The following is a 10879-nucleotide window of genomic DNA, read 5'->3' on the forward strand; positions in this document are numbered from 1 at the left end:
TGGTTATGTGCCTGACTCTTGATTTCAGCTCAGGTCATGATCTCACAGTCCATGAGCTTGAGCCCCACGTTGGGCTCCACACTGACAGTGTGGAGCCTGCTTGGGATTCTCTCTCTCTCTCTGTCCCTCTATTGATCTCTCTCTCTCCCAAAATAAATACACTTTAAAAATAAATAAATAAATAAATAAGCATCAGATACTTGAATGTGTAGTATAGATGTCATTATATCTGATGACCTTTTTCTCAAGAATTGTTTTCTGAAGCATCTGGACATTCTCTCTCACATCATTCCCTAAGTTAGTAAGTATGCAATTTCATTTTTTTGGTTTCTTCCACTATTTATGTTTTTACGTAGTTTTTTTTTTCCAGCATTCTGATTATGATAAGACTTGGTGTCATTTTCTCCGTTTCTTGTGTGTTATTAAGCTTCCTGAGTCTATGGATTTATCATTTTTTCATCAAATTTGGAAAATGTCCAGCCATGATCTCTTCAAATACCTTTTTTCCGTCTGCCCCTGCCTTTGAGGTTTCCAGTTACAAATGCATTCATCCGCTTAAAGTTGTCTCATAGTTTACTAATGTTTTGTTCATTTAAAAAAAAAAAAAATCTCTTCCCTATGGGTGCTTCATTTTTGATTATTTCTATTGCTATGCTTTCAAGTTCATTAATCTTCTCTTCTGTGACATCTCTTTTACCATTACTCCCATGCAGTGTATTTTTTATCTTACACATCACAGTTTTCTTCTCTAGTAGCTCAGTATGGGTCTTCTTAAAAACACCCTATGTCTCTATTAACTTTTCGGACATGTGGAATATAGTTAACAACAATTATTTACTGTCTTTTGCCCGCTAATTCCAATGTCTGTGTTAGTTCTGGGTCTGTTTCAATTGATATTTCTTCATTATGTGCTGTATTTTCTTCTTTTTTGTGTGTGCCTCATGATTTTTTTTTTTTTTTTTTTTTTTTTTTGTATTGAATAAGAGATATTGCGAAATTTACCTTGCTGGGTGCTGGATATTTTTGTGTTCCTTTAGACGTTCTTGAGTTTTGCTCTGGAATGTAGCTTGATCACTTGGAAACAGTTCTATCTTCCACGACTTGATGTCGAGGTATGTTAGGTGGCACTGAAACAGGGCTTACGTATAGTCAATTGCTTCAATTACCCCACTTCTGAGGCAAGACCCTTCTATGAACCTACCCAGTCATGAGGCCTTCATGTCACTGGTAGGGCTCTATTCCTGGCCCTGTGTGAACGTGGGCACTGTTCCCTCTATTCCCTGCAGATGGTTCTTTCTTCAGCTTCAGCAAGCCCTGACCAGCGCTCGAGGGGGACCCTCTCCAGATCTCCACCACTCACTGTCTTCAAGGGTTTCTCGTCTTCAGTATTCTGCCCTACAAACTTTAGCTACCTTGTTCTCTCTGGACTCTTAGCTCCGTATCTTCAACTCAGAGAAGCCACTCTTCCCTGCCTGGGTTTCCTCTCCTTGGGCTGTGGCCAGGAGACTCTCCCAAGGCAACCATGGGGCTCCCTTCTTTTATTTCATTTCTCTCTGGGATCGCTGATAACTTAGTTGTCAGATGTACAGTGTCTTAAAGACTGTTACTTCATATATTTTGTCCATATTTTGGTTGTTTCCAGTGAGAGTGTTAATATGGTCCTTGATTATTCCATTCTGTTACAAACTATAATTTCTTTCAGTATTTTGGAATCTATTCTTGTGTATGGATTGAGAGGAATTTCTATTTCAATATTTTTTTTACTCCACCCAAATTACTCACCTCAACATCAGTTATTGAATATTTTCTTCCCTGATTTTCTTTTATTTTAAATAATCTCGACACCCGACATGGGGCTCAAACTCATGACCCTAAGTTCAAGAGTCACATGCTCTACTGACTAAGCCAGCCAACCTCCCCATTCCCTGATTGTTTTTGAAATTTACTTTGTACTATATTAAATACTCACATATATTTGGGGTCTATTTCTGGATTAGCTCTTTGGTACTGGAGATCTATTAATCTTTGTCCCAAGCTATACTCTTTTACCTGAAGTTGCTTTCTCATATATTTTTATTTAGTTTATTTTTTAAATTTCTTTTAGTTTATTTATTTTGAGAGAGAGAGTGAGCATGAGAAGGGAACAGGCAGAGAGAGTGAGAATCCCAAGCAGGCTTTGCACTGTTAGCACAGAGCCCAACGTGGGTCTGGATCTCATGGACTGTGAGATTGTGACCTGAGCCAAAATCAAGAGTCGAGTTGCTTAACCGACTGGGCCACCCAGGTGCCCTGTTTCTCATATATTTTTAATACCTAATAATGTTAATCTACCCTATTACATTTTTCCATGAAATTTCCCTCTGAAAATTTTAAAAATGTATTCTGTTATACTTATCCTTTTCTATCCATTTAGGAAACATTTTGTCAAATTTTAAAAACCATTCTGGGATTTTTCTCAAGACTGAATTAAATATGTAAGTTAACTTGAAGGTGACACATAGACATTTTATATAATATTTGTCTTCCTTTCCAGGAGCATAATATACTATCAATCTTCACTCATTCAAATCTTTTGTTTTAATTTTCCGTAAGTTTGTACTGTTTCTTCACAAAGCTCTTGTGTATTTTTCTCTCAAGCACTTTGTGTGTGTGTTTTGCTTTTGGAAATTGGCCCCTATTTGTAGGGTTGGTTTCCTATAATTACAGATAAAATGCTACGGACATCACGTGTGTGTGCGTGTGTGTGTGTGTATGTGTGTGTGTGTGTTTATGCTTGCACTTATACAGTTTCTTACATTCCATACAATATCCAGCTGTTTCGAGAACTAAATGCTTGGCTTGCCCAGGTGCATATATAATCATGTTACTGGGAAATAATGGCATTTTCATCTCTTTATTTGCAATACTTAAATAACCCACATTAAACTAAACTGGTTTAATGGATCTCGAAACTAGTTACAGCATGGAGTTATCCTACTAAAAATATTATTCTGGCTCCTAGTTAGTACTAAAAATAAACTAAAATCCTCAGAGAAGTCTTTTTTAAGATTACCAAAGGGAGGCTCTCTGCTCCTCCCCACTGGACAGACAGTCTCCTCTTCTGGTGCTTTGCCAGCCACATCCCTGAGACACAACGGGGAAGCTCAGAGTAAACGGATTTGGCCATATCAGGCACCCGGTCATCAGGGCTGCTTTTAACTCTGGCAAGGTGAATACTGTTGCCATCAATGACCCCTTCATTGACTTCAAGTATGTGGTCTGCATGTTCCAGTATTATTCCACCCAGGGCAAATTCAACGGCGCAGTCAAGGCTGAAAACAAAACACCGGTCATCCATGGAAAACCCGTTTTCACCTTCCAGGAGCGAGATCCTGCCAACATCAAATGGGGTAATGCTGGTGCTGAGTATGTTGTCGAGTCCACTGGGGTCTTCACTATCATGTAGAAGGTTGGGCCTCACTTGAAGGTTATCATCCCTGCCCCTTCTACTGATGCCCCCAACATTTGTGAGGGGTGTGAGCCATGAGAAGTATGGCAACTCCCTCAAGATTGTCAGCAATGTCTCCTGTACCACCAACTGCTTGGCCCCTCTGGCCAAAGTCAACCATGATGACTGTGGCATCATGGGGGTCTCGTGGCCACGGTCCATGCCATCACTGCCACACAGAAGAAGACTGTGGACGACCACTCTGGGAAACTGTGGCATGATGGCCGTGGGCTCGCCCAGAACATCGTCCTTGTTTCTACTGGCACCAAGGCTGTTTCTCCTGGCACTCAGGCTCAACCCTGAGCTGAAAGGGAAGCTCACTGTCATGGCCTTCTGTGTCCCCACCCCTCCCACATGTCACTGGTGCATCTGACCTGCTGCCTGGAGAAAGCCGCCATATACAATGATATCAAGAAGGTGGTGAAGAGGGCACCAGAGGATACCTTCAAGGGCATCCTGAGCTACACTGGGGACCAGGTTGCCTTCTGCAAATTCAACAGTAACACTCATTCTTCCACCTTTGACGCTTGGGCTGGTATTGCTCTCAGTGACCACTTTGTCAAGCTCATTTCCTGGTACGACAATGAATTTGGCTATAGCAACCAGGTGGTGGACCATATGGTCCACATGGCCTCCAAGGAGTAAGAGCCCCCTGGACCATCAGCCTCAGTGAGAGCAAGAGGAAGAGAGAAGTCCTCAGCTGCTGGAGATTCCTTGCCCCAACTTATCCCCCAACATACTGAGAATCTCCTGGCCTCTACACAGTTTCCATCCCAGACCCCCCTGAAGAAAGGGAGGGCCTTGGGGAGCCCTCAATGAAGTGTACTGTACCATGTAACCATCCATAAAGTGTACTGTTCCAAGCCCCCCCAAAAGAATACCAAAGAGAGAATACAAATGTAACAATAATAAAACATAAAAAGATTGTTTTTCTCTGTTCACTTCCTATCTAATATCATCTTACACAAGGAGCTGCTCTTCATCTCCAAACTCCTCTCTCTACCCCAAGTTCTTCAAATCCAGCCCACAGAGCTGCATCCTTCCCTTCCTCACCAACCACCTAAACTTTCCTGGGTTTTCTAATAACTCTTGTCATTACGTTTCTATTAATTTCCCCTTGCTGGCTTTCCCAGTCGTCTACCTCACCATGACCCTACTCAACACAAAAATCTCCCCAGCAGCAAATATTCAATTGAAATGAACTTAGAATGAGGTTAGGTTGGGGAGAAAGGGATTCAGGACATCTGCACCTGCAATTAAGTGTATTTATTGAACGAATGACTGAATAATGCTCATTAGCTAAGAAAATCTAAATATTTTCAAACCCTGTGGTTCTCTAAGTGCTTAAAAACATTATTTTTATTGAATTTTATAATACATGGAAAATTCTAGAAACCAATTTCTGTAAAATTGTACACAATTTTTAAACTTAAAAAGTTTGAAAGCGGCTATTCCACGCATTGCTTGGGGATACTGACTAATGGCCTCCCGGGATCAGGAAAATGCTTTAGCGCCATCTGCTGGCCCCTGGAGATATACCAGGCACTTACTCCAATGGATTGACTATTTTTTTCCCAACTCTTAGCGCCCTACCACTGCATTTCAAAATAACCAGAAAAATAATTGTAACTTCTGGGGACAGCACCACAAGAGCTCAAGTTCATAATAATTTAAATGGCTTTGACTGGGACGTAATGGGAAGAACCAATACTTAACTTCTCAGTCCATTTACCAAGTCATGTGTTTGTTGCCTAAAGTGTAGATTTCCCACGCCGAATTTACATTGCTCATTTTATACATCTTGTTTCATCTCTCATCAATAGATATATTGTCAAGTATCCCATCAATCGTGACATATGACGCAAATAATGTGCAAATGAAAAAATTTTGGAAGTTTCTGAATAGTTTACTTTTGTTATAGTTAGAATATCTCTCAGTCATTCCTGTCACCATACTGCTTTCATTCACTTACATTCTGATATACGTTTCTTGAATAAGAAAGAGATACAGACAGAAACAGCTTATACGCATTTACATTCGTTCACTCATTTGTTCAGCCAAGAAATATTTATTGTCAACCATGCCCCAGGCACGTTACTTCCCAGCACAGATCCGTTAGTAAGCAGAAGAAAGCCCTGTCTTCAATACCACCCTTGGGTCAGAGTAAGGCCTGAATTCATATCATGAATACATTTAAAAATTTGTTTAAAAATGTGGGAGCCTGTCCCTCAAAGTCTGCCTTTTAGCACTGCTGTAGCATAACTTGAACATCCAGTCTCTGATTTGTGTGTTCAAGCATCAGGGAAACAGGTCTCTTGTCCTGTGTCCTCAAATAAAAGCAAACCCTGTTTGAATGCTCTGAAGGCTTATGAGTCGTACTGGCCTTGGACACTGTGTCAGAGCACAAGATTTGTACGTAAAAGGGCTTTAGGTGAAAGACAAATTGGTTAACTTGTCACGTTCTTGCTTTCAGACTGCATGAACACAATAGATTTCTGCATGATGTATTGTTATTCCCAAGTAGTTCCAAACACGTACTTTCTCGTTTGCTTTTGTTTTCCAATTTATGGGTTTGGATGTACTCATGAATTAGCAAAGTATTCCCAACAATTGGACATGGTAGCTGAAGATTGTTTCCAATATTAAATAATTCATGTGACTCTTAATTTGAAAATAGATATAGAGGTAACATGAATGAAAGGTGATACTGATTCCTTACACTGGCAACTCGATGGACGTTGAATGACAAACTTGTGAATAATTTATTTTTTGTGAAAATATTTAATAGGGTAATAACATTTACCAAAAAATAAAAAAGTTCCACTTTAATTTTATTTGAAAGTTTGTCATCAATTATAATCTATTTTGCCTTCCTAAAGGAAAGACAACTGTTGAAAACCAGTGAAACATAAAACGTATTGACTTTTTAGTTAATTTCCATTTTTATGAAAATATATTCAAGTTTTGTATACTTTGAATATAATTAAATTTTTTTAAATCTTTTTTATCATTTTTGTCAGTGGAATGCCATTGATGAAAATCTGGCTTAAATAACATAACCGGTAATTTTGCTGAAATGAAAGCAGAATTTTTATGGGATAAATATATAGGAAATGTATTAGCTTTATATGTCTTTATTTCTCATCCAAAATCATCAGCCAATCAACATTATACCCAGACAGGTGCAATAATTAAGTACTGTCATCTTTTATATTTTGCTGTCTTTCATTCATATAAAAACGTTTTTATTTTATCATAAATGTTTACTTGTCAAAGTTGGAGGTTATCCCTCCAACTTAACGGTAGAGGAAGAGGAGTTAACGGTGTGTTAGGTTGACTCATAACTATTTAGACTGATAGTAGGTCAGTGTCTATTTGTACACTTGCCCAGCCCCCCTGATCTTAGGGGCAGGCTTCATGCCAGCCTATATGAAGACAGTATTCAGGTGAGAAGACACAAGACATAAGTAAGCGAACAGATGAGATCGATCAGGTAGTCGTAAGCGCTGTGCAGAAAATAGAAGCTTGGTGTATTTGATGGACAGAAAGAAGCTCTTTCTGTGACTGGAATGGAGTAAATGTCAAGATCAGTCCTGTCTGGGATGATCTCCGTATTGTCAAGAATTTGCAGTCAGGTCTCAGCTTAAATGTTCCCTCCTCAGAGATTTCTTCTCCAACCACTCAAACTAACGATGTCTTTTCTCTGTCACCCCTATCGTATGGCTTTGTAGCGGGATCATTAGAGTCCTTCTCACATTCCTTGATGCTTTTCTGGTTTATCTTTTTGCTTACAGTTTGTCTGTCTCTTCCTGGTGGTATGTGGGGTCCATAAGAGTAGAAAGGCCAGCTGTCTTATTTACCACTATACGCCTAGCCTGGCTTAAAGGACACATGGAATGAATCAAAGTATCATTACTATGTATTAAAAGGGGTGGGGTGAAGGAGGGAGACTATCTTTAAAAAAAAAAAACTCATGGAGCACCTGGGGGGCATTTAATCCAGTTGAGCACTGAAGTCCCCTTTGACAGTTCAGTTTGCAGTGGTCAAAAGCTCTAGGGGCGCCTGGGTGGCTCAGTGGGTTAAGTGTCTAACTTCAGCTCAGGTCATGATCTCATGGTTCGTGGGTTCGAGCCCTGCGTCGGGCTCTGTGCTGACAGCTCGGAGCCTGGATCCTGCTTCGGATTCTGTCTGTCTGTCTGTCTCTACCTCTCTCTCCCCTTCCCTGCTCACACCCTCTCTCTCAAAAAGAAATAAACATTAAAAATTTTTAAGAAAAAAAGAAAAAAAAAACCCAACTCATTTATTCAGATCACTCTTAGAAACTGTGGGGGTGGAAATAGAGTCCTTGCCCTGAATAGTGATTGAAATGAGGAACAAAATTCATTGCTCTGTCATAATGACATCCCTCATCAGATGAAAGAACATATGGTTAAAATTCCATCTCTGAAAGCCATGTTTATCCTTGCATCAAGAAATACGTATCAGTCATAGCTAAAATTATGGATTTAATGAATGTAAAATAGCAAAAGCCATGAAAAGAATTTTTAGGTAGAAGCAATGGAGAACAACACACGCCGTACAACTGATATTTTAAATTCAAATAACAACTGCAAAAGTAAGTTTACTCTGTTCCTCAAATGAATCATCAAAGTGGGAGATGGGCATATAGTCACAAAATCCAAGGAAGAGATCATCAGAAAACAATCAGGAATATATCCAAAGAATTCTTCTAAAATGGAGAAAAATATCTAATTCAAAATCACAGTATATTTTAAAGTAAATGCTTTTTAAAAAATATATATGTAGGGGCACCTGGGTGGCTTGGTCGGTTAAGCGTCTGACTTCGGCTCAGGTCATGATCTCATGGTCCGTGAGTTCGAACCCCACGTCGGGCTCTGTGCTGACAGCTCAGAGCCTGGAGCCTGTTTCAGATTCTGTGTCTCCCTCTCTCTGACCCTCCCCCATTTATGCTCTGTCTCTCTCTGTCTCAAAAATAAATAAACGTTAAAAAAAATTAAAAAAAACATATATGTATATATACATGTTGTGTATATATATCATACATATACATATTTCATATATATATATGAAACTTTGACTTGTTTTCTTACTTTCCTAGTTTACGTCCAAAGTAAAATTCAACATGGCACCGTATAGCATTGGAACTGACATAAAAAGGTATAAAAGATTTCAACATGGAGCAAGCCAGCCGAGCTAAGCCTAGCTCTTTTAGGCAGGGTCGAGAGGCCATAAAGGAGGAAGACTTTAGGCACATCCTCACAGGAGGAACCATGAACTTTTTGCCAGCTACAAGCCTTCAGCCTGGACTTCACTCCCTCATCACCATGACACCTGGATCTTTCCAATTAAGGAGGCAATTCAATTTGACAAGTTTCAATCCGTCATTTATCTATTAATCCAACCAATCCCAGTTCACCTACTTTTAATTCCTATTTTGCATAGAGGACCTAAATGAAAACTGTACTCGTGACCTTTCACCTTTATGTCTCTGCCCCCTCTGTCTTCTTCAGAGTGCAATTCAGGTTTCTATCTGACTCTGTCTTCCAAATTGCAATTCTCATTGCCCAAATAAATGCCAATTTGCTTAAATTCTCAGTGAATTCTTTCTTGGTAGATGAAGAGTTGAACCAAATACCTGTAGCACTTTTTCTTTTTAACATTTTCATTTTGATAAAGCTTTAAAAAAATACTCAGAATTTTTTTTTAAAGTGGAAAAGCAAATATGCTTTGTGGATAAACTGGTACTGGTTTTCATTTTTTTGCTACTTTAACTTCTCCCTAAGTTGATTGCTCTTGTTAAGCAAAATTCTCTGGACACATTAGAACAAAAAAATTCCTTTGAGAGGTCTGCTTGGTTGGGTGAAATAGACATCACCCGAAGTTAAAAAGATCATGTTATTTTCCTAAGGCAATTAACACCACATGGTTATTATTGTAAAAGATTATTAACTACCTACAGATATTTTGGGGGTTGTTTTGAATGCTGTTAAAGCAAAACAGCAAAAGACGGTGCTAATGGGGCACCTGGGTAGCTCAGCTGGTTAAGAGTCGGACTTTGGCTGAGATCATGACCTCACAGGTTAGTGAGTTTGAGCCCTGCATCTGGCTTGCTGCTGTCAGCAAAGCCAGTTTGGGATCCTCTGTCTCTGTCTCTCTTTCTCTCTCTCCTTTCCTAGCTTGCGCGCCTCTTTCTCAAAACAAAACAAAAACAAACAAAACAAAAACAAAAAACCATTAAAAAAAAAAAAAAGACTGTGTTAATAAAAGGCAGAGAATACTTGTTAAGTATATAAGCAGGGAGCCCCCAAATTTGTAACTGTGTTTCCAACAATCTTCAGGGAAAAGGGTGACTGAAAGAGTGACATCCTGGTACGGAAGAAAGTTCCACCTCTTGAGAGTAATGAATGCATCCAGAAAATATGTAGGATATCCAATTACTCCAGCGACCTGGATAGCTTCTTGGAGAGACCTCTCCGCTCCCTTCTGTAGTACCTACCACCTGCTTCGGAAACAGATGGTGGTATAGTCATGTTATTCAGCACCATTAACCTATATATTAAGAATATTATTCAGCAACATTAACCTATAATGATGCCAAGACCAGTGGTTGCCTGCGGCCAGGAGTAGGAGTGGGCATCACAGCAAAGGGGCAAGAGGAAACTTTTGGAGGCAATGGAAACTTCCTATGTCCTGAATGGGGAGAGAGTTACATCTGCATTTGTTAAAACTCATAGAACTGTTGAACTGAGTTGGGTAATTTGGTTTGTATATTGTATCTCAACAGGGTTAACTTTAAAATAAAATTTAAAAAATTAAGTATGCAAAGTGGTCGGTGACAAGATGGTCCCCAAGATCCAAGGCGGTGGCAACCACCATTCATAGAGCGGCTCGCGTCGTTCGATCAGCAGCTCACCTCATGAAATTCTCAGCCTTTCCCCACTTTATAGAGAAGGTTAACAAACTCAGCTGAAATAATTCGGTGGAGCTCAGGGGCGCTAGCGCCGGGATTTGAGCCCACTCAACGTGACTTCATAGCTCACATTCTTAACCGCTGGCTAATCTGCTGGTACACAGTGAAAGCTGGATAAATGTATGTTGAATGAATGGTTCCAGCTACAGATCCCTAACGCTCACAAAAGGCTAGCCCTGAGAATGAAACCCTAAGGCACAAAGCCGGGCGCGGACCGCCAGCCCCAGCACAGGAGCCGGACTCAACACAGACCCAGAGCCTGAAATCTGGCACGGCGAAGGGGCGGGGCTTCGACGCAGGGAGGCGGAGCCATCGTATCGTACTTCTGGCGAGCTTGTACCTCTTCTCTTGCCGTAGTGCCTGAAACCGGAAGCTCCTGTGAAGCATGCTTCGAATTTCCG

The 10879-nt window shown here is 40.1% G+C and overlaps 1 pseudogene; it reads left to right on the top strand.

The window, feature by feature from the left end:
- Positions 1-1104: 1104 nt before the first annotated feature.
- On the top strand, positions 1105-4132 carry LOC122201786 (annotated as a pseudogene).
- Positions 4133-10879: the final 6747 nt, after the last annotated feature.

This window comes from Panthera leo, chromosome D2 (assembly GCF_018350215.1).
Source record: "Panthera leo isolate Ple1 chromosome D2, P.leo_Ple1_pat1.1, whole genome shotgun sequence".
Classification (NCBI taxonomy): Eukaryota; Metazoa; Chordata; class Mammalia; order Carnivora; family Felidae; genus Panthera; species Panthera leo.